The 24297-nt window shown below is 44.3% G+C and overlaps 2 pseudogenes; one reads left to right on the top strand and one right to left on the bottom strand.

Moving 5' to 3' along the window:
* The first annotated feature begins 309 nt into the window (after nucleotides 1-309).
* LOC129038811 (isocitrate dehydrogenase [NADP] cytoplasmic-like) lies at nucleotides 310-1550 on the top strand (annotated as a pseudogene).
* Nucleotides 1551-11555: 10005 nt separating this feature from the next.
* Nucleotides 11556-11902, bottom strand: LOC129039217 (small ribosomal subunit protein eS26-like; annotated as a pseudogene).
* Between the last annotated feature and the right edge of the window lie 12395 nt (nucleotides 11903-24297).

Below are 24297 nucleotides of genomic sequence, written 5' to 3'. Positions count from 1 at the left end.
CTGTAATCCCAGCACTTTGGAAGACTGAGGCGGGCAGATCACCTGAGTTCAGGAGTTCGAGACCAGCCTGACCAAAATGGTGAAACTCCATCTCTACTAAAAGTACAAAATTAGCAGGGCGTGGTGGTGCATGCCTGTAATCCCAGCTACTCGGGAGGCTGAGGCAGGAGAATCACTTGAACCCCTGGAGATGGAGGTTGCAGTGAGCCGAGATCATGCCATTGCACTCCAGCCTGGGCAACAAGAGCAAAATTCCATCTCAGAAAAAAAAAAAAAATTGATTCACTTTCAAGGTTTATTAAACTCAAAATGTCTGAAAAATTCAGTGGCGGTTCTGTGGTAGAGATGCAAGGAGATGAAATGACACAAATCATTTGGGAATTGATTAAAGAGAAACTCATTTTTTCCCTATGTGGAACTGGATCTACATAGCTATGATTTAGGCATAGACAACTGTGATGCCACCAACGACCAGGTCACCAAGGATGCTGCAGAAGCTATAAAGAAGAATAATGTTGGTGTCAAGTGTGCCACTATCACTGCTGATGAGAAAAGGGTTGAGGAGTTCAAGTTGAAACAAATGTGGAAATCACCAAATGGCACCATCCAAAATATTCTGGTTGGCACGGTCTTCAGAGAAGCCATTATCTGCAAAAATATCCCCCGGCTTGTGAGTGGATGGGTAAAATCCATCATCGTAGGTCGCCATGCTTATGGGGATCAATACAGAGCAGCTGATTTTGTTGTTCCTGGGCCTGGAAAAGTGGAGATAACCCACACACTAAGTGACAGAACCCAAAAGGTGACATACCTGGTACATAACTTGGAAGAGGGTGGTGGTGTTGCCATGGGGAAGTATAATCAAGATAAGTCAATTGAAGATTTTGCACACAGTTCCTTCCAAATGACTCTAAGGGCTGGCCTTTGTAGCTGAGCACCAAAAACACTATTCTGAAGAAATATGATGGACGTTTTAAAGACGTCTTTCAGGAGATATATGACAAGCAGTACAAGTCCCAGTCTGAAGCCCAAAAGATCTGGTATGAGCATAGGCTCATCGAAGACATGGTGGCCCAAGCTATGAAATCAGAAGGAGGCTTCATCTGGGCCTGTAAAAACTATGATGGTGACATGCGGTCAGACTTTGTGGCCCAAGGGTATGGCTCTCTTGGCATGATGAGCAGCATGCTGGTGTGTCCACATGGCAAGACAGTAGAAGCAGAGGCTGCCCACTGGACTGTAACCTGTCACTACTGCATGTACCAGAAAGGCCAGGAGACATCCACCAATCCCATTGCTTCCATTTTTGCCTGGACCAGAGGGTTGGCCCTCAGAGCAAAGACTGATAACAATAAAGAGCTTGCCTTCTTTGCAAATGCTTTGAAAGAAGTCTGTATTGAGACAATTGAGGCTGGTTTCATGACTAAGGACTTGACTGCTTGCATTAAAGGTTTACCCAATGTGCAATGTTCTGACTACTTGAATACGTTTGATTCAAGGACAAATTTGGAGAAAACTTGAAGATCAAACTGGCTCAGGCCAAACTTTAAGTTCATACCTGGGCTGAGGAGGATAAGTGCCTTTTGATAACTAGGTCTACAGGTTTTCATTTTTCTGTGTCACACTCAAGGATAAAGGCAAAATCAATTTTGTAATTTGTTTAGAAGCCAGAGTTTATCTTTTCTGTAAGTTTATAGACTTTTTAAATATATATATACAGTTATTGCCACCTTCGTGAATATGGGAAGGGACTTTAAATTTTATTTTCTGGTAGCAGCCTAGGAATTCGGATAGTACTCATTTGTATTCACTGTCACTGTTTCTCATGTTCTAATATAAATGACCAAAATCAAGAGTGCTCAAAGGGTAAATGATAGCCACAGTATTGTTCCCTAAAATATGCATAAAGTAGAAATTCACTCCCTTCTTCTCCTGTCCATGACCTTGGGCACGGGAAGGTTTTGTTGTTAAAGATGTCCCATTATGTGATGTAGAGTTGTACATTAAACTTGCACATGACTGGAGCAAACTATGAGTGCAACTCAAATGTGTTGAAGACACTGCAGTCATTTTTGTAAAGAGCTTGCTGAATGTTTCCGATAGACTAAATAGCTTTTCGGCCACAGTAGAGTTTGGAATCTGGGATAAATACTACCTGGAGGTTTGGGAAAAAAAATAAAAGAACTATATAGAAATGAATCATTAGGTCTATGTACTGATCATTAAACAAAAACAAAAACAAAACAGTAAAATATCAATTAAGGTAGAAAAAAAGTCTAAAAACAGGTATGGTAGAAAGAGCACTGGATTTTTAGGCAGGTGGACAGGACTCCCAACCCAAAGAAGTTACGTGATTTGTGTGATATTGCAGAGCAAATGTTATATGGCAAAGCCAAGACTTGACCCATGCCTTCAGGTTCTCAGCCCAGCTGTTCATTACCCAACATGGCTGCTCAGAGGTGACTCTTCATCCTACAGTTATGCGTGGCTTGCAAAGCCAAAGAGCCAGAAATGGGTTCAACTCTAGATTTTCTCATTCACTAGATTGCCTGTAGCAATGATTCTCAGTACTTGCCATGTATCAGATTATATGAAGGAGCTTTGGAAAACATACAGTTGCCCAGATCCCTCTTCCAAAGATTCTGACTCATTTGTTCTGGGGTGGGGCCCAGGTAGTTTAATTTATTTAAAAAACTCCCTGGATGATTCTCATATGCAGCCAATTTGATGAGAATCATTGTTTTCTGGCACTGGTTCTCAACCCTGGCTGCACATTAAAATCACTTGGGGAGCTTTGAAAGCTACATGCCTAAGTCCCATCCTCAGAAAGAGTCAATCACCTGGTCTGGGTGCATCCTGAGCCCTGGCCTTTGCAAAAGCTTTCCAGGTGATGCTAATGTATAGCAGGTATGAGAACCATGGCTCATAGGCTCCCCAAACCATGCATCCTTAGTCTAAAATCATCTCTCAGGGAAGGGCCTGATCATCAGCATTCTGAAAACTCTTGCATTGTCAGTGTTCAATAAGTGCTTGTTGAAAGAATTGCCTCATGAGAATCAATGTCTATTGACAGGTGAGAAGAAAAGGGCAAGTTTAAGAAATAATGAGCATTTAATATGAAAATGTCCTGAGAGCGGATTATATAGTCAGTTAAGCAAATATTATGACAATATGCAGATTATCTTACGAACACAAAGGTGGCCTTCTTAAGTCGTAGAGGCTGCTATCCTAAACCTGGGATAGTCTTACGTTGGGTAAACACATCTGGTAGCAATTATTAAAGCATACTCTGAGAATGACCCTGGATGGCAGATGCATCTAAATGTGTGTTCCAAGCTGGGGAACCCAAGTAGCTAACCTGGAAGTTCGTTCCTTATCTATGATAAACATCTGAACCCGTTGCACGTTTCACGGAACACAGGCTGTACATCGAGGCCCCGAGTTTTGGGTTAAATGAAGGTTGCCAGGTGGAGGTCATCACGGGGAGGATGTTAACTGGAAATGCTATGGAAACTGCATGCTGTTTGCAGGCGGCTGCAGTTTTCCTACCCAACCCACTGCCACTGGGCTATGTGGTTATGTTGCCCAGCCTGCTGCCGCTGGACTCTCTCCCCTGTATGTAACCCCCTAATAAAACCCCGTGTCTCATTTGCTGGCTCTTGGTCTCTTCTTTGGTCTCTTGAACCTGGTACCTTCCCTACCGAGATTAATAGGAGTTTGGCACAACACCTTATCCCCAAGAATATTGTGATAGTGAGAATCAGCAAATTCTACCTACCTTAACTAATCCCTACCTCAGACAGAACCATTCTTTACTGAATCCAACAGCAGTCTCAGCACAAGGCATCTGGAACACCGGATAATTCTCTTACCAAATGCTGTTTCCAGGATATAATGAAGACCATGACCCACCAGTGGGAATTTACACTATGGAAGAGCTATTTGCCTTCACGGATATGAGCAGACTAGGAAAAGAAAAATGATTTCCCCTTTTAACTTATTTAACAAGAATGTCAACTGACAAAGTAGAATAGCAAAGCTGTCTCTGCTGCATAATCCCACATTTGTAATAAACATGACCTGGAAGAAATTTACCAAAATATGAACAGGGCTCATAGTTATCTTTGGATAGAGAGATTATGGTGATTTTTAAGTTTTCCTTTATACTTTTCTATTTTCTGAATATTCTGCCTAGTACAGATATTACTTTTAATAAGAAAAAAACACACTACCCTTTAAAAATTGTGTGTGTGTGTGTGTGTGCAGGAGGTGGGTTAAAAAAATTTAAGGTGCTTAAGCTTGGGGAATGACTATCAGAGGCATTTCTAAATCTGCTGGCACTTAGACAAGGAGGAGCAGGTTTGTCCGACAGTTTGAAAACTCAGCAGGTCCATTAGTGCTTTCATAAGCAGGTGGAGATTTTGCAAGCCTGGTGTGGAGCTTGCCAGCGTCAGCAAAGTTGGTATCAGCCAGGTGACCAATAAAGATGAGGTTCCAGTTTAACTTTTGTCTGTCCACTTGGTGCCTGACACATATGAATGCATTTGAACACTCTTGACGTCAGACTGCTGTTGATTAGTAATGTTAAATGCATGGAGAAGACACGAAGAGAAACTATTCAGAAAGATTCATGGTACAAACCCCTAGGTTCCAACACTTGACTGAAGCTGCTCTCAATGTCTATAAATCTATTTGGTTTGGAAGTCAGGTGCAAATGGCATATGGATGAATCTTTTAGAGAAAATTTAGCTGAACTTATGTGCTTGGCTTACCTGAGAAGCCCAGTGAGTATCATAGACCAGTAGGAGCTCCCAGGTACAACCTCAAATCCAGTAGCAATGTCCTCTTACCTTCAGCAACAAGGCTGTCTTTCCTCAGAAACTTCCAACTCTTCATAACCATCTATAAGACTACTTCTTTCAAACTTTCATGGTCCAGTGCGGTGGCTCATGCCTGTAATCCCAGCATTTTGGGAGGCCGAGGTGGGAGGATTGCTCCCAGGAGTTCAAGACTAGCCTGGGTGGCATTAGCCAAACTCTGTCCCTACAACAAATAAAAAAACTAGCCAGGTGTGATGATGAATGCCTGTAGTCCCAGCTACTCAGGAGGCTGAGATGGGAGCATTGCTTGAGCCTGGGAGGTCAAGTATGCAGTGAGCTATGATTGCACCACAACACTCAGCCTGGGCAACAGAGTGAGACCCTATCTCAAAAACACAAAACAAAACCCTGATGCTCAATCTCTTTTTGCTATGAACTTCTTCTACCTCTTTCATGAATTTTCCACTTATCCTCTGTTGCATGACACAGATATTCTTCCTTCATTACTTTCCTGAAGCAAAACTTTCCCTTAATATCCTCAACCCCAATACCCATCAACACTCTCCTAGTGTCCTCGAACACCCATCTCATCTCGCCACCATCAGAAAGCTTTACAATCAGGAAGTTTTATTTTCTGCTTAACTTAAATGTCATCTATTATAAACTGAATTGTAAATAACTTGAGGGAAGCCATCTATTTATCCATCTTTGTATCCCTCCAAAAGCACATAGGCTACTAAACATTTGTAGAACAAATGAGTTTCCTCTGAAAGAACAACAGTAGCACTTTATAATGATATCATACATTTGTTTATATAGAGCCATTTTCAAAACATGTGAGCCTTGCAGCTGCAAATGGGATCTGCAGAACTGCAAAACTGACATCTTCTGGGAGTTACTTAGGAAAAAGGTATCTTTGCCTCCTGCTCCCTTCTGCTCCCCGCTTCCCTTATACACACCGACTGAACTGGAATCTGAGTTTTAATAAAATCCCAGGCAATTCCTTTGGCATTCAAGGTTGAGAACCACTGGTCTAGACTAGAGCCTTGGCTCTCAACCTTGGCTGTGCATTGGAATCATACAAAAAACTCTGGAGCCTGAGCTGCAGCCCTCTTCTTCCCATCCTGATTTAATCAATCCTCCCTGAGCAATAGGATTCTTCTTTTGAGACAGGGTCTCTCTCCGTTGCCCAGGCTGGCATGCAGTGGCACTGCAGCCTCAGCCTCCCCAGGCTCAGACCATTTTCCCACCTCATCCTCTCAAGTAGCTGGGACTACAGATACACACCACCAAGCCCAGCTAGTTTTCGTATTTTTTGGTCGCCCAGGCTGGTCTTGAACTCCTGGGCTCAAGCGATCCGTCCACCTCAGTCTCCCAAACTACTGAGATTACAAGTGCGAGCCACCACACCCTGGCCAACAATAGGATTCTTAAAGGTGCCCCGGTGAGCTGCCAGGGAAGAGAACCACTGTGAGTGCTTTCATGGGAACTCTCCAAAACTCCTACAATATTTTGTGAGCCCAGTGTGTCACCTCTATAGTGATCTCCCTTTTTTTCCCACGCAACTTTCCCTTGATTGTATTACTTCTCATCTTCCAAAAAAATATCGCTCAGTTTTATTTCTCAGTAGACATTTATTGAGCACTTAGGAGTTGCACAAACACAAAACCTGTTCTTACACTTCCTTTCATAGTAAATTATCTAATTATCTTTCTTGGGCTCTTTCTCTACCAATGCTGTTTTCTAATTTTATAAGCATTCTTTGGTACCGGTATAATTTTGGCTTGTCATTTGCAGAGTAGAGGAAAAGAAAATTAATTCTATTTTGTCTAGTTTTAAAACAACCTACAGATTCTTTTAAGCCACAGAGATAGAAAAGTTGATTATATTTAAAAGCAAACAGACCCAGTTCTTTAACCTAGATCAATATACCATGTTTCACTTTCTCATCCAAACTGTACCAGCTAAGACTTCTAGAGGGCTTGCAATGCCCTGACAGGTGCTAAGTGTTTTACCTGTATTATCTCGCTTGATCTATCCGACAATGCTATGAGGTACGTTCTATTGTTATCTTTATTTTTTTGGGTGAAAAGACAGCGGCACAAAGAAGTTCAGTAACTGGCCTAAGGCCACACATCTTGTCTTCCTGAAGATCGGATCCAAACCCAGGCAGTCATAGAACATGCTGGTCACTATTGGGCCACTTGTTTTATGGGGGACGGTGCTCCAGGAACACAGCAATGCGGTTTAGGATTCCAGGACCTGGGCCAGCTGCTGCTTCTTTCTTAGTTCTCGACAGACCACTGAGTGCAGTTTTTCTAAATCTCTTCCCCACTTTAATATGTGGTCCATAAAACTGTTTCCACACGTATAACCTACTGTGAAGTTTAAAACGATTTCATGTTTGGACAAATTCCTACTGAATGTTAAGCTGGATAGGAAACAAGTTCTGACTAATACAGATGAAGGTCTGAATGCAGAAGTCTTACTTTTATAAAGGAATTTTCCCCTCCTCACCAAATCCAGTTTTAAATGTTGATATCTCTGTTGCAAAAAGATGATAAATAAATGTATCCTTTGCTCACTAGTGGGTGTATGGGTGTGAATATAAGGGTAAGAAAGTTAAGAAATGTCCAGTAGTATACAAAGGGCATTCTTGGGCTGGGCGTAATCCCAGCCCTTTGAGGGGATGAGGTGGAAGGATTCCTTGGGCTCAGGAGTTCAAGGCCAGCCCTGGGCAAAATAGCAAGACCCTATCTCAAAAAAAAAAAAAAAAAAGAAAAAAAGAAAGAAAGAAAAGAAAGAAATTAAAAAGGTAAAGGGTATTTTTAAAAATTATTGCTATTTTTTTTTTTTTTGAGACGGAGCCTCGCTCTGTTCCCCAGGCTGGAGTGCGGTAGTGTGATCTTGGCTCACTGCAACTTCTGCCTCCCAAGTTCACGTGATTCTCCTGCCTCAGACTCCCAAGTAGCTGAGATTACAGGCATGTGCCACCACACCCGACTGATTTTTGTATTTTTAGTAGAGACGGGTTTTCACCATGTTGGCCAGGCTGGTCTCGAACTCCTGACCTCAGGTGATCCATGCACCTTGGCCTCCCAAAGTGCTGGAATTACAGGCGTGAACCACTGCACCCAGCAGGGCAGTCTTTTTCTTTAGATTCTTTTTCTTTGGGCCTCATCTGTAACCATCCATAGTAATAGCTATTTTCTTCCATCCTTCCCTCACTGAGGAGGAAATTATTTCCTTTCATCCCTTCTGGTTGTTCTAGAGCAGGACTTCTCTACCTGAGTGCTACTGACATTTTGGATGGGATAATCCTTTGTTATAGAGGGCTGTCCTGTAGATTGTAGGATTTTCTGCAGGATCCCTGGCCTCTACCCAGTAGACACAGCAGCACCTCATTTCAGTGTGACAACCAAAAATGTCTTGCCTCATGTCCCCTGGGGAGTAGAGAGGGAGGGGCAAAATCACCCCAGGTTGAGAACCACTGTTCTGGAAATATTCACTGGCATTGCAACCTCACACGTTCACATTTTGCCATATTGCATCCTTAACTATCGTCTCAAAGATCTCAAAGCCACGTATTAGGTGTTCCCAGTATTGTTTCTCTGTTTTTCTCCCTGTCCTTGCCTTTTGCGCCCTCATTGGGTGAACTCCCCAGGAAATATCCTGAAGGAGACATGCTGGATGCTGCAGCCGGGAGCACAGAAATGGCTTTGGAGGATCCATGTATCCTAGGGTGGGACCCTGGGGGATGCAGGCATGCTCTACCATCACCACTGCCTTATCTGCAGAGCTGGCTTCCTCCTGCAGGCCTTCCTCTTAAGTTTATGTGGACACCACAGCACCGCTGACATTATTCTGGTAGTTCCTCATAGAAAACAAATGTCTCATCTTTGATGGTGTTGATAAACATAAAACACCTGTGCTCCAAGTGCAGTTTGCCTGAGGACGAAGGCAGGACTCTGATATACAGAATAAGCAACGAAGACAGGTTAAGAATGCTGACTAGAGATAGTAGCTTGTTTTTGCTCCACTTATATGTAGGTCTCAATGATGCATGTATTGATGGATGTGACTATGTGGCAGAAAATTGTTTCCATTTTTTGGATCCAGTTTAAAAAGATAAATTAGATAAGACTGCCCGTGGAGAGCTTCTAGTTGACTTTCAACCATGATGTCCGATGATTCAATAATAGCAATGGCTAACACTTTTTTTTTTTTTTTTAAGAGATGAGATCTTGCTATATTGGCCAGGCTGGTTTTGAACTCCTGGGCTCAAGTGATCCTCCCTCCTTAGCCTCCCAAAGTACTGGGATTATAGGTGTAAGCCACCGCACCCAGCCACTAACAGTTATTGAGCATATACTACGTGCCAAAACTGTACCAAGGGCTTTACTTGACTGTCTCATTTTAACCTTACGGCAGATTTAAGAAGTACATGTCATTATCATCTCCATTTTACAGATAACCAAACAGACTCATATTGATCAAGTTACTTTTCTTAGCTTATATTTCTTTTTTTCTTTTTCTTTTTCCTTCCTTACTTCCTTTCTTTCTTTCTCTTTCTTTTTCCTTCTTTTTTTTTTTTGTGAGACAGAGTCTCGCTCTATTGCTCAGGTTGAAGTGCAATGGCACAATCTTGGCTCACTGCAACCTCTGCTTCCTAGGTTCAAACAATTCTTATGTCTCAGCCTCCTGAGTAGCTGGGATCACAGGCATGTACCACCACGCCCAACTAATTTTTGTATTTTTAGTAGAGAGGGGTTTTCACCATGTTAGCCAGGCTGGTCTTGAACTCCTGGCCTCAAGCAATCCACCTGCCTTGGCCTTCCAAAGTGCCGCGATTATAGATATGAGCCACCACATCTATAATCACATCTATAACCACAAGAGCCCGGCCCGAGCTCGTATTTCTTATAAAGACACAAAATAGAGATTGAAGGCCCAGCACAGTGGCTTGTGCCTGTAATTCCAGCACTTTTGGAGGCTGAGGCAGGAGAATTGCTCGAGGCCAGGAGTTCAAGACCAGCCTGGGCAACATAATGAAACTCTGTCTCTATTAAAAAAATTTTTTTAATTAACTGGGTGCGGTGGCATGTGCCTGTACTCCTAGCTACTCGGGGAGGCTGAGGTGGGAGGATCCCTTGAGCCCAGGAGGTTGAGGCTACAGTGAGCCATGATCATGCCAGTGCACAACAGCCTGGGTGACAGAGTGAGACCTTGTCTCGGAAAGAAAAAAAAAAAAAAAAAAAAAGGGAGGTTTTTTTTTCCCGGGGAGTTTGTCTCCAATGTTTTTGGTTATTGTCATTCTGTGTGTGTAGAATCTTTTCCAAATTGTGGTAAAATACACGTTACAGAAATCTTAACCATTTTTAAGTGTACAGTTCACTGACATTAAGCACATTGACACTGTTGTGCAACCATCACCACCATCCATCTCCAGAACGTTTTCATCTTTCCAAACTGAAGCTCTGTACCTGTTAAACAATAACTCCCATTCCCCCCTCACTCTAGCCTTTGGTAACCCACGTTCTACTTTCTCTCTCTATGAATCTGACTCCTCTAGGTATCTCAAATAAATGGAATCATCCAGTATTTGTTTTTCTGTGTCTGGCTTATTTTTACTAAGCATAATGTCCTCGAGGTTCATCCTTGTTGTTGCATGTGCCAGAATTTCCTTCCTATTTAAGGCTGAATAATATTCCATTGCATGGACAGGCCACATTGTGTTTGTCCATTCATCCATCATCATTGGTTACTCAGTTGCTTCCACCTTTTGGCTATCATGAATAATATGGCCATGAACACTGGTGTACAAATATACCTTCAAGACCCTGTTTTCTTTTCTTTTTTTTTTTTTTTTTTGAGACAGAGTCTTGCTCTGTCACACAGGCTGAAGTGCAGTGGCGGGATCTCAGCTCACTGCAACCTCCCACTCCTGGGTTCAAGTGATTGTCCTGCCTCAGCCTCCTGAGTAGCTAGAATTACAGGCACGTGCCACCACGGCTGGCTAATTTATTTTTGAGAAAGAGTTTCACTCTTGTTGCCTAGGCTGGAGTGCAATGGCATGATCTGGGCTCACCACAACCTCCGCCTCCCGGGTTCAAGCAATTCTTCTGCCTCAGCCTCCCTAGTAGCTGGGATTACAGGCATGTGCCACCACATCCACCTAATTTTGTATTTTTAGTAGAGACGGGGTTTCACCATGTTGGCCAGGCTAGTCTCAAACTCCTGACCTCAAGTGATTCACTCACCTCGGCCTCCCAAAGTGCTGGGATTACAGGCATGAGCCACTTCGCCTGGCCACCCAGCTAATTTTTGTATTTTTAGTAGAGACGGGGTTTCACCTTGTTAGCTAGGCTGGTCTTGAACCCCTGACCTCAAGTGATCCACCCGCTTCAGCCTCCCAAAGTGCTGGGGTTATAAGCGTGAGCCACTGTGCCCAGCTAAGACTCTTTTCAGTTCTTCTGGATGTATCCCCAGTGGTGAGATTGCTGGATCATATGGTAATTGTCTGTGTAGTTTTTTTGAGGAACTCCCATACTGTTTTCCACGTCGGCTACACCATTTTACATTCTACCAACAATGCACAAGGGTATCAATTTCTCCACACCCTCACCCACCATTGTTATTTTCTGTTTGTTTCTGTTTTCTTTTTTTTTAAGTATAATTTCCATTTAATTTTTTTCCAGAGAATAGTTTGTCTTCAGTCTTTAAGGACTCAGCTCTTTACATGGGCTTTGCTGGCAGTTGTGGGGCAGCACCCGCAGGTCTAAACACGGCAGGGGTGTTTGGTTCTTGCCGGCTTCATGAGATCGATTCCTGACTACTTTGCTGTGAATTGCACAACTCACACAGTAATGTAGCTTCACATACAGCTCGGGAAGCACATAGACATCGAAGACGCTCGCTTCAGAAATGTCCCTGACTGCTGTGGTCTCCAACATGTTTCAAAAGATGAATTTCTTAATGGGTTTGTCCTCGGGCACACATAGGGCACAGTTTGTGCAGCTAATAGGCTGTACGTGACCGTGGCCCTTTTTGGCACAACTATTGTTCCTTCTTTTCTTTATCATCTTGAAGACACGGACCAGAGAGAGGAGTTGTTTCTGTTTTCAATAGTAGTCATCCTTATGGTTGTAAAGTGTGTCCCTAAGACTTTGAAATTATTTATATGCCAAGTCTTTCCCTTCTAGACCTTTTCTTCTTAATTCAATAGCAACACACACACTCAATGGAAAGATCTTGATCATAATATGGCAGCTCATGAGGATTCATGCTCATTATACTCTTCACTGCCCTAGTTGGTCAGTTCTTTGGCAAGCTGGTAAGGTGGTTGGTTGGAAAGGCAGGAATGGATAATATAAAACCACCTTCTCTCTCTAGTCCCGAGCCCTGGGGATGTGAAAGCACACTTCTTCCTCTTTTCTCCCTCTTCTATACTTTTAGGGGGTCTCTCTAAGCATTTAGGAAACATGTTGAAAAGAAACACGTCGCATTACAGAAAAGATCAGCCTATTCTGATTCCATTAATTTTAATGGGAATGATCTTTCAGGAAACCTGTTCTGACTTGATCAAGGGCGCTTGGTCTAGGCAGATTCTCCACCTGGCATTCAGAACTTGACAAAAGGTGTGGCTGCTGAAGCAGAGAGGAATGACTCACACCTGTCCGCGACTCAGCAGGGGCCCTACCCAAGGCGGGTCCCTTTCTCCTCCTCCTCCCTGTTTTTCCTCTGTCTGCTTCAAGCTCTCAGGCCTTCCCTGCTTCCAGGCACCCTGGGAAACAGTGGCTGAAATAACACAGGGATGAATCATCCCCACCTGACCAAAAGAAGGGAAGGCAGGAGCAGCTCTTGATTGACTGAGTTTCAAGGCCTGAGTTCCCCAACTCACAGCCACGACAGAGCGTCAGAGCAGCTTCTGCTTCCACGGCGTCTGGCTCCGAATCTGGACCAAAGCCAGCTTTCATCACGATGCCAGTGCACTGATGCAGCAAGCGAATGCTGTTAATTAGGTTTGGGGTGTATCCTGGCAATTTAAAGAATCACCCAGTGTTGCAATCATAGAATTGTGGCATTTTAGGGCTGACATGGATTTTACATATACAATGTCATAGAACTTCAGAATTTAAATAACTGGCTCACCACAGCCAATGGCTTCATTTTCAGGATATTTTCAAGCTGGTTTACTTCAAATTGGTAGTTTGAAATGGGCCTTCAGTGGGATTATTTACACCACAGAAACTGACAAACACTACAAATCAGGCTTCTCTCTCCTCCCACTTCACTAAGAGCTGATTGTTAAAAAATGTACTAGCCCATCATTGACGTTGTCCAAAGCCTTCATTTATAGATGAGAAAACCTCAGCCTAGAGACAGGAAACGACTTACCCAGGGTCATGCTATTAATTAGCAGCAGAATTTAGAATCCAAATCTTTTGTGTTCTATTTTTTTTTTTTTTTTTTGATACAGAGTCTTACTCTGTCACCCAGGCTGGAGTGCAGTGGCGTAATCTCAGCTCACTGCAACCACTGCCTCCTGGGTTCAAGCGATTCTCCTGCCTCAGCTTCCCGCGTAGCTGGGATTACAGGCACCCGCCACCACATCCAGCTAGTTTTTGTATTTTTAGTAAAGACAAGGTTTCACCATGTTGGCCAGGCTGGTCTTGAACTCCTGACCTCAAGTGATCCACCTGCCTCAGCCTCCCAAAGTCCTAGACGTGAACCACTGCACCTGGCCTTTTGCATTCCATTTCAATGAGTGGATACTGAAAGCATAGTCTGGTCACCCCAGCCTAGAATCCTGTCAAAAAATAGAAGCAGGAGGATGCTATTGCACTATTAATAGGGAGTGAGGGACAAATAATTCCTCTGAAAATAGGTTCTCAGGGGAAAGAGACTGACTACTATTAAACCTCTCCTGGAATTCCCTCTCATAGTTTAAGCTGAATATGGGGCAATGTTCTTATTATACTTACATGGAATGCAACAGGGAGATGCAGACACAATCGTGTATTTGTAATATCCTCAACAATAAGAGGCTTCATTGCCCTTGAGGGGAAAAGTGGCATACCCTGTAGGCTGGGGTCAACAGCGTGACCACAAGTAAGAAGAAACAAACTAGACTGGAAATACGTCATTTATAATGGGTTATTGGACTTGCTCTATCTTGGTGATAAATGTGAATCCAACACGAAAGCAAATTAACTTTGATGCTTGTATTTTTCCCCACAGTGTGATTTTTCTGTTCTTGCACAGCTGAGCTCAAAGTTCTGGTTAGGGCTTTTACAGGAGGATAAAAGTCAAGAAAGCATGGACACTTATAAATGAGAGCAGCAGGCATGGCGGCTCACGCCTGGAATCCCAGCACTTTGGGAGGCCAAGGCAGGAGAATCACTTAAGGCCAGGAGTTTGAGGGCCAGCCTGGGCACCATAGTAAGACCCCATCTCTACAAAAAACTTGAAAGCTAGCCAGGTGTGGTGGCTCAAGCCTGTAGTCTCAGCCACTGGGGAGGCTGAGGCAGAAGGATCACTGGAGCCCTGACTGAGCCATAGCACTCCAGCCTGGACAACAGAGCGAGACTGTACCCAAAAGAAAAAAAAAAATTAAAGTGTAAGACAGGCAAGGAAAGGAAAGGATGGATGGAAGAGATGGAAACTCTGGTTAGAGGGTGCATTCCGCCTTCTTAGGGTGGCACTGGGGAGCCAGTATGAACCAGTTCCAGGACAACACCGGATAGCATCAATACCACATGTTATTTAAATTCTGAAGTTCTATGACATTGTATATGTGAAATCCGTTTCAGCCCTAAAATGCCACAATTCTATGATTGCAACACTGGGTGATTCTTTACATTGCCAGGATACACCCCAAACCTAAGTTAGAGGGTGCAGCCACAAGAGCTGACTCTCAGAAAGGTAAAGGGACAACCCCACCCCACAGAAGGCAGCGAGCCTGCGGGGAATGATGGGGCCTCTGCTTCCATGTGGTTGAATCACCTGGACCAGTAAGACCTGAACAGGAGCTGGAGCAGCCAGGTTGCATGGGGTGCAGAAGGGAGGAATGGGCCAGATCTCTCCAGCGGGCTTGTCCACGCCACAGCCTCCACGCTCATGCTATAACCCTTTGCAGTTTGTCTGGTCCAACCTGCCCTACAATGAGTGAGCTCTGCCAAAAGCCACCAGCATCCTTCTCGTCCTTTCCTAGAGGCTCATCTCAGTCACCTCCTCCACCACGGCAGTGTTTGCTACACTTGGCTCCGAGGGAGAGCACTGCCTCCTTTCCCGCGTGCCCCAGCTGCACCCCGTGACTTGGTCCTTTACACACTGCGGTGCTGGTAGCTCTTTAGCCTATCACTGGGCTCTTGGCCCTGCTTGTAGTCACTGTCTCCTGGGAAGAGTGACAGGATTCCTGGTGTCCCTGACCAGGACAAGGGGTCATTCATGCTGGGCAAAGGAAGAGGGAGGCCAGGCCTGGACAGGCTGCCGTCTTGCCCAGATGCAAATGCCAGTTGTCAGAGCAGGGGCCCCTATGTGATGGGAGCAGAAAGAGGCCAGCGAGTGGAAGCCACCCCCTGAAACAGGGAGCCCAGCCAAGAACTCCAAGGGGCCATACCAACTTCGGGCTGGGGTGTGAGGAACTCTGCTCCCTTTTGGAGGGAAACCCATGAGCCCCATAGAGCACCATGGCTGTGCTGGCATGAGAACCGTATACCCTGCAGATCTGATGTTTACTGTATTCTCTTTTGCTCTCTGTTGGCAATACTTAGAAAAGTCTTTGAAAGTTCCAGCATCTAACAGAAAGAGGGGAAAAAGAGGGAAAGGGTTGTATCTACTCTTGGTGAAAATACTAAAGCAGCAGCAGCTTGCTAAATAGTTAAGGTCCTGGTTTTTGTTTTTTTGTTTTTTGTTTGTTTGTATTGTTTTGTTTTGTTTTTGAGATGGAGTTTCACTCTTTTTGCCCAGGCTGGAGTGCAGTGGCATGATCTCACCTCACCGCAACCTCTGCCTCCCGGGTTCAAGTGATTCTCCTGACTCAGCCTCCTGAGTAGCTGGGATTACAGGCATGTGCCACCACGCCTGGCTAATTTTGTATTTTTAGTAGAAACGGGGTTTCTCCATGTTGGTCAGGCTGGTCTCGAACTCCTGACTTCAGGTGATCCGCCTGCCTCGAACTCCCAAAGTGCTGGGATTACAGGTGTGAGCCACCGCGCCCGGCTGTTTTGTTTTATCTTTTTGAGTCAGAGTCTCACTCCATCACCCAGGCTGGAGTGCAGTGGCGCTATCTCAGCTCACTGCAAACTCCGCCTCCAAGGTTCAAGCAATTCTCCTGCCTCAGCCTCCTGAGTAGCTGGAATTACAGGTGCACGCCACCACGCCCAGCTAATTTTTGTATTTTTAGTAGAGATGGGGTTTCACCATGTTGGCCAGGCTGGTCTTGAACTCCTGATCTCAGGCGATCCACCCACCTAGGCCTCCCAAAGTGCTGGGATTACAGATGTGAGCCACCATGCCCTGTCGGGTCCTGGGTTTTGAGGTGATTTTTGATTTATGCCACCTCCTCTTTGAAATCCCTCTCCAGACTTCTGAACCTCGGCACTGCCCTCATTCTCCTCCTACATCGCCTCAGTCACCTTTGATGCCTCCTTGTTCTCCTGCCCCAAAAACGGGATGTTTGGCAAGGTTACGTCCTCTGCTGCCTTCCTGTCTCTTCACTCTGTCCTCCACAGTATCATCTGTTGTTCAAGACTTCAGCTGTAACCTTGGGAGGATGATCCCAAATCTAGCACTGACTTTCTCCAGACACATTGTCAACCTTCTGGGCTGCACTGCCTGGATAGGCAATGGTTGTCTTACCACAGTATTCCCCAAAATGAATTTATTTATTTCACCCCAAGCTCAAAAATTTCAAGATGGCCTTGGACTACCTCCCTACCCACTTAGCCCTACCTCTAGTTATCAAAGCCTGTTGACTCTATGTCCCTGGTCCCTTTACACCCTCCTCTTTCCAATACCGGCATCCCCACCCAATCCAAGGGCACCTTACCTCTTCCCTGCATCATTGCAAAACCCTGCAAACTGGTCTCCCCACTTCCAGTATCTCCCCATTCTAAATCAACCTAGATCCGTCCTGACAGCCTTCCGTCAGCAATCCCAGTCCAGGATTTCTATGCCGCCAACTCAAACACCTTTCCGGCCACAGATGGAGTGCCTTGACCAAAATATATGGTCACTACTCCCTGCACACAATCTCATGTTTCCCTACCTGTTTCTTCTCTGTAGAACACTCTCCATTGCAACGTCACCTGCTGAAAGCCCTTTGAACCTAATCCAAGGCCCTTTGTTTCTTTTTTTTTTTTTTTTTTGGAGATGGAGTCTGGCTCTGTTGCCTAGGCTGGAGTGCAGTGGCGCAATCTCGGCTCACTGCAAACTCTGCCTCCTGGGTTCAAGCGATTCTCCTGCCTGAGACCCCTGCCGCCACCCTCCCTACCCCCCCCCCAAATAGCTGGCATTACAGGTGCCCACCACCATGCCTGGCTAATTTTTGTATTTTAGTAGAGACAGGGTTTCACCATGTTGGCCAGGCTGGTCTCGAACTCCTGACCTCAGGTGATCCACCTGCCTCGGCCTCCCAAAGTGCTGGGATGAGAGGCGTGAGCCACTGCACCTGGCTGCAAGGCCCATTTTAAAAGACACCGCACCCTCGGGGCCTTTCCTGGTACCCGCGCATGGCACCATGCTCCTGGGCTGGGGCATGTGTCCTCTTCTGCCATGTACCACAGCAATGCCTGGGCTTGTTTTCTTTCGCCTGCACCTTCTTCCTTTCCCCCCGACTTCTGGGAATGCCATGATCTCTCAGTTGTCCATGCCAGAAACTTAGAAATTGTTCTAGATTCATTCCTCTCCCTCCTCCTGCGCTCCAGTGCTCCCAAGTCTGCCCCTTAAACCTCCCTCCTTTTTACCCACTTCTGTTCAGCCTTCCTTTCCCTCCCTTGGTTCAGGCCACACTCATCCAGGGAGCTAGGGCAGGACTTCCCATGTGTCCCTGAGATAGGCAGCCCCCCGCCTCCTCCCTGCTCACCCACGACCTGTGTGTCCTCAGCCTTTCCTCAACTGCCTCACCTGCAAAAGGGGATTTAAAAAACCACACACACTTGGGGAGCTGAGGAGGCAGGATCACTTGAAGCCAGAAGTTCGAGATCAACCTCGGCAACATAGAGAGACCTTGTCTTTAGAAAAAATAAAATAAATTAGCCAGGGATGGTGGTGTATGCTACCTACTTGGGAGTCCTACCTACTTGGGAGGCTGAGGTAGGAGGGAGAATTCCTTGAGTCAGAGTTCAAGGCAGCGGTGAACTATGATCGTGCTACTGATCTCCAGCCTGGGTGACAGAGTAAGACATTTTCTTTACAAAATAAAAATACACAACACTCTCAAAATTCACATACACACACACAGACTAAGTATCCCTTATCTGAAATGCCTGGGACTAGATATGTTTTGAACTTCGGCTTTTTTCAGATTCTGAAACATTTGTATACACAGGCATACCTCATTTTATTGCAATTTGCTTTCTTATGCTTCGCAGATATTGAATGTCTTACAAATTGAAGGTTTGTGGCCAACTTTGTGTCAAGCAAGTCTATCAGCGCCATTTTTCCAACAGCATATGTTCACTTCATTCCTGTGTTGCATTTTGGTAATTTTTGCAATATTTCAAAGTTTTCATTATTATTATATCTGCTCTGGTGATCTGTGACCAGTGATCTTTGATGTCACTATTGTGATTGTTTTGGGGCACCACAAGCCACGCCCATATAAGACAGTGAACTTCATTGATAAATGTTGTGTGGGTTCTGTGCTCCACCACCTGGCCTTTCCCACATCTTTCTCCCTCTCCTCAGGCCTCCCTATTCCCTGAGACACAACAATATTGAAATTAGGCCAGTTAATAACCCGACAATGGCCTCTCAAGTGAAAGGAAGTGTTGCAAGTCTCTCACCTTAAAGCAGAGGCTGGTAATGGTGAAGCTTGGTGAGGAAGGCATGTCGAAAGCTAAGGTGGGCTCTTGCGCCACAGAGTTAGCCAAGTTGTGAATGCAAAGAAAAGTTCTTGAAGAAAATTAAAAGTGCTACTCCAGACAGCACATGAATGATAAGAAAGCAAAACAGGCTTTTGCTGATACGGAGAAAGTTTTAGTGGTGTGGATAGAAGATCAAACCAGCCACAATAGTCCCTTAAGCCAAAACTAATCCAGAGCAAGGCCGTAACTCTCTTCAACTCTATGAAGGCTGAGAAAGATGAGGAAGCTGCAGAAGAAAAGTTTGAAGTTAGGAGAGATTGGTTCATGAGGCTTAAGGAGCACAGTCATTTTCATAACATAGAAATGCAAGGTGAAGAAGCAAGTGCTGATGGTGAAGCTGCAGCAAGTTATTCAGAAGATCTAGCTAATAGCATTGATGATTTAAATGGATTTTCAATTTAGACAAAACAGCCTTCTGTGGAAGAAGATGCCATCTAGGACTTTCATAGCTAGAATAGAGGAAGTCAATGCCTGGCTTCAAAGCCTCAAAGGACAGCCTGCCTCTCTTGTTAGGGACTAATGCACCTGGTGACTTTAAGTTGAAGCCAATGCTGATTTACCATTTCAATAATCCTAGGGCTGTTAAGAATGATGCTAAATCTACTTTGCCCGTGCTCTATAAATGGAACAACAAAGCCTAGGTGACAGCACATCCGTTTACAGCATAGCATGGTTTACTAAATATATTAAGCCCACTGTTGAGACCCATTGTTCAGAACAAAAGATTCTTTCCAAAATATGACTGCTCTGTGACAATGCACCTAGTCACCCAATAACCCTGATGGAGATGTACAAGGAGATGAATGTAGTTTTCATGCCTGCTAACACAACATTCATTCTGCACCTCGTGGATCAAGGAGTAATTTCAACTTTCAAGTCTTAATATTTAAGAAATATATTTCATAAAGCTATAGTTCCCATAGACAATGATTCCTTGGATAGATGAGGGCATAACAAATTGAAAACCTTCTGGAAAGGATTCACCATTCTAGATGCCATTAAGAACATTCGTAGTTCATGGGAGGAGGCCAAAACATAACAGCAGTTTGGAAGAAGTTGATTCCAACCCTCATGGATGACTTTGAGGGATTCCAGACTTCAGTGGAGGAAGTCACTGCAGATGTGGTGGAAATAGCAAGAGAACTAGAATTAGAAGTGGAACCTGAAGATGTGATTGAATTGTTGCAATCTCATGAGAAAACTTGAACAGATGAGGAGCTGCTTTTTATGGATGAGCAAAGAAAGTGGTTTCTTGAGATGGAATCTGCTTCTGGTGAAGATACCATGAACACTGTGGAGATGAGAACACAGGATTTAGACCATTACATAAACTTAGTTGATAAAGCAGTAGCAAGGTTTAAGAGGCTTGACTCCAATTTTGAAAGAAGTTCTACTGTGGGTAAAATGCTACCAAACAGCATCACCTGCTAGAGAAATCTTTTGTGAAAAGAAGAGTCCATTGGTGTGGCAAATTTCATTGTTGTCTCATTTTAAGAAATTGCCACAGCCACCCCAACCTCCAGTAGCCACCGCCCTGATCAGCCAGCAGCCACCAACATTGACAAAAGACCCTGCACCAGCAAAAAGATTATGACTCACTGAAGGCTCAGATGATTTTTAGCATTTTTAGCAATAAACCATTTTAAAATTAAGGCATATACCTTTTTTAGACATAATGCTATTGCATACTTAATAGACAATATAGTATAGACACAACTTTTATATGAACTGTGAAACCAAAACATTTGTACGTCACTTTAATTGCTACATTTGCTTTATTGTGGTGGTCTGGAACTAAACCCACAATATCCTCGAGGTATGCCTGTATAGAACAAGATATGTTGGGAATCGGACCCAGGTCAAAACAGGAAATTCATTTATGTTTCATATACAACTTATATACATAATCTGAAGGTAACTTTGTAGAATATTTTTAATTTTGTGCATGAAACTAAGTTTTGACTGTGACCTGTCTCACAAGGTTTGTTGTGGAATTTTTTACCTGTGATGTCTTGGGTGCTCAATACGTTTTGAATTTTGGAGCATTTTAGGTTTCAGATTTTTGGATCAGGGATATATATACATATATCAGACAGAGAGAGAGAAATTACCATGTATAATAAGTACTAATAAAATTATAAATTTATGACTCTTTTTGCGTGAGTTAATAAAATAAATTCCTAACTAGCTCCTGGCTGCCACAACACACAAATAAAATCCAGTGCCCACTACACCACCAATGAGCTCTCTAAAAGACATACAATTTTATACATAACTTTTCTTTTAATGCTAATCAAATAAAATAGAACGTGCTTAGAATAAAATTGCAGTGGGGGATGGTTTTATAGCTCTGTTCACACGGCAGCCCAGCTGCCCCTGGTTGCTCCGCCCGCTGCTCTGACATGCTCCCTTTACCCAGACAGAAGTGTGCACAGTTCTCCCATGCAGCACGCCCTTCCACACGTCCTTCCATGTACTCGAGCCTCACACAGGCAGTTCTCACTGCCTCCCCTTCTCCCCAGCCCACCTCCACCTTACTCCCTACTTCCCACATTTACTAACTCCCTGTCACTCCAAGACACAACTCAACTGTCACCTCCTCTGAGAGGCCCCCCGACCCTCCTAGGCTGATGAGAGAGCCCTCTTCACTGTTCTGATTGTTCACAGAACCAGTGTATGCCATGCTTATGAGTGAAGTGCCAGGCTGTCCTCCCTGCTGGACTCTGGGCCCTTGCCTTGTGTCCACTGTGCTTAGCTCTGGACTTAAAACGTATAGACAGATAATAATTTTTTAGTAAGTAATTGAAGGAAAGAATGAACCCCAGCCCATTCTGTCTTTCTATCTGTCTATGTATCTAGAGAAATACATATAAAGGTCATTTAACACCAGGGTTTCCTGGGCACACTGGCTCTCACACCTGTAATCCCAGCACTTTGGGAGGCCAAGGAAGGAGGATCACTTGAGCCCAGGAGTTTGAGACCAGCCTCGACAACAAAGTGAGACCCCGTCTCTACAACAAGTTTTTTAATTTAAAAAATTTTTTAATAAAACATTTTAAAAAGACCAGGGTTAAATCTGACTTGTATTTCCTGTAATATCTGCCAGTGGGTCAACAAATATTTTGTGGTTTAAAGAACAGCAAGGAGGACGTATGAAAAAGCGTGGTGGGCAGAGGAGACAACAGGCTGAGCCGCAGCACCCAGATCAGTCCTGGAGCCTGGAGGAGTGTGTGCTTCATTGCAAGTGTAATAGGAAGCTCTTGGAGGGACTGAAGTCTAAAATGAACAAAATCAGATTTAAATTTTTTTAAAAGCCAGACACATATTGTATGATTTCAGTTATAGGAAATATCAATCAACCTCAAAACCCTCCCTAGGGAACTCTGGTCCTCAGTGTTCTTATTTATAAGATGAGGGTAGACCAGCTGACTCTAGGGTCACACTTAATTCCATGGTTTTTTTTTGTTCCATGTTAATAAAAAGCAATGGTTAAATGGGCTAAGGAATAGAACCTGGCATAGCAATCCCAGGAAAGGTACTCATGGTCTCTCCATCTCAGTGGCACTGTGATTCAGTGGGAATAACCCTGGAAGTGTGGCCTCTTCCCCTGGATTCAGTATTTACCGTTGAAATTACCTTGAGAAAGTAATGAAATTCTTTGGCCCTTTGTCTTTGCATCTCTAAAATACAGGAGTTCTAGAAGGGGGTGTCTATGGTCCTTTTCATAGAAAGTTGGCATTCTAATCCAGCTTCGCATTCTGAAGGCAACATAGAGCTTTGAATAAAAAAGATTCACTCATGCTATAGGTTCCAGGAGTTTTAACAAAATTGATGTAATGGGAATTTTGCTATTAAAAAGACTGATGGAGCCGGGCACGGTGGCTCATGCCTATAATCCGAGCACTTGGGGAGGCTGAGGCAGGTGGATCACTTGAGGTCAGGAGTTCGAGACCAGCCTGGCCAACATGGTGAAACCCTGTCTCTACTAAAAATACAAAAATTAGCCAAGCATGGTGGTGTGCACCTGTAATCCCAGCTACTCAGGAGGCTGAGGCAGGAGAATTCCTTGAACCCGGGAGGTGGAGGCTGTGGTGAGCCGGGATTGCACCATTGTACTCCAGCCTAAGTGACAGAGTGAGACTCTGCCGCAAAAAAAAAAAAAAAAAAAAAAAGACTGATGGAAGAACATGGAATACTGTGCACATACTAAAAAAAATGCAGATTTGTAAGTACTGACATGGAAGATGCTTATGAATATTGCTACATTAAAAAATTTAGTTGCAGAATATGTACAGTATCATCTCATTATTTCTGTAAGAAAATGGCATGTGCAGTGCACATAAATGCTGCTATTGAGGGTGGTCTGGCAAAGTAGTCTGTCTTCATCAGCTACAGCTGCCATAACAAAGTACCACAGCCTGGGGGGCTTAAACAACAAAGATTTATTTCCTCAGAGTTCTGGAGGCTGGAAGTCCAAGATCAAGGTGTCAGAAAGGTTGGTTTCTCTTGAGGCCTCTCTCCTTGGCTTGTAGATGCCATTTTTCTCCCTCTGTCTTCATGTGGTCTTCTCTGTGTGTGTGTGTCTGTGTCCTCATCTCCTCCTCTTAGAAGGACGCCAGTCATATTGGATTAGGGCCCACCCATGTAACCTCATTTTTAACTTAATAACCCCTTTAAAGACTCTGTCTGCAAATATAGTCACATTCTGAGATACTAGGGGTTAGGACTTCAACATATGAATTTAAGGGAGACACGGTTCAGCTCACAACAGTACCTATGCCTGAGGTGTAGTAGATGGTCAGAAAATAGTTGAAAAGCTGAACGAATGAAGCAAATGGGATTGCTTGGTTTGCAGGTGCAGTGGGTGGTTGGTGGGACACTAAAAGCAGACAAGATCATGGACAGCCTTGAGCTCCAGAGACAGAAGTCCACATCCTAGCTGTAGGATGCTCTTGAGCAAAGGAACAACATGCCATTGACATTGTTGCAGGCACATTTAACGGGTTTTCATTTGTCCCGGGGTTTGGAGCACAGTTGAGCCTGAGGGCAGGGAGCTCAGATGAGAGACTAGTCAGTCATTCCAGGTATGAGGTGACAAGGGCCTTGACCAGGGTGGTGGCCTGGATAAAAGCTGGATACAGACGGGCGTGCCTGGCAGTTGTTCCAAACTCCTGCACCTGCTGATGTGTCCGTGAGAACCACATTTCACCTTCACCTTGAGAACAATGAGTCCTATAGAAACTGGAAAGGCAGTGGCTGCCAGAGCTGGATAGGATGAGCTCCTAAGTCCCAGAACACCACAGTTCCAGACAACTTCTCTTGACTCAAGACCTCAATTTGGCTCCACCCTGGCTCTGCAAGTGGGTCCTTTCTCTTCTCCCATATGA

This window comes from Pongo pygmaeus, chromosome 5 (assembly GCF_028885625.2).
Source record: "Pongo pygmaeus isolate AG05252 chromosome 5, NHGRI_mPonPyg2-v2.0_pri, whole genome shotgun sequence".
In the NCBI taxonomy this organism is placed as follows: Eukaryota; Metazoa; Chordata; class Mammalia; order Primates; family Hominidae; genus Pongo; species Pongo pygmaeus.
This window is presented reverse-complemented; position numbering and strand designations above follow the sequence as displayed.